Below are 481 nucleotides of genomic sequence, written 5' to 3'. Positions count from 1 at the left end.
ATATTAATGTGTGTACGTATGTGTATATATATATATATATGTTAGTATTTTATTAACATAAATTTATATTCATATATAATAAATATAAAATACATAATATATATTTCCAATTTAAATATTATTTTTATTTTAGTTAAATAAACAGATAAAGTCATTTAAAAATAAAAATACCATATTTTAATATATTTCTTTAATATACATTTATATTACTACTTCATATATTTAGAGAGATTTATATATTATGTATTTTAGTTACATATTAATTATTCACAAAACAAAATAATATTCCATTGCAACCCTCCAGAACAGCATAGCAACCATAGCAACACCTTAGCAACCACCCCGGGTACCCTAGCAACCTCAAAGCAATACCCTAGCGAGTACCCTAAGTACCCTAGCAACCACATAGCAACGCCTTAGCAACCAACCGGGCTAATCATGCTAGCAACATGCTAGTCACTTTTTAATCATGCTAGCAACA

This window comes from Sinocyclocheilus rhinocerous, unplaced genomic scaffold (assembly GCF_001515625.1).
Source record: "Sinocyclocheilus rhinocerous isolate Xijiao unplaced genomic scaffold, SAMN03320098_v1.1 scaffold2435, whole genome shotgun sequence".
Classification (NCBI taxonomy): domain Eukaryota; kingdom Metazoa; phylum Chordata; class Actinopteri; order Cypriniformes; family Cyprinidae; genus Sinocyclocheilus; species Sinocyclocheilus rhinocerous.
The sequence above is the reverse complement of the archived record's forward strand: the minus strand, read 5'-3'. Positions refer to the sequence as shown.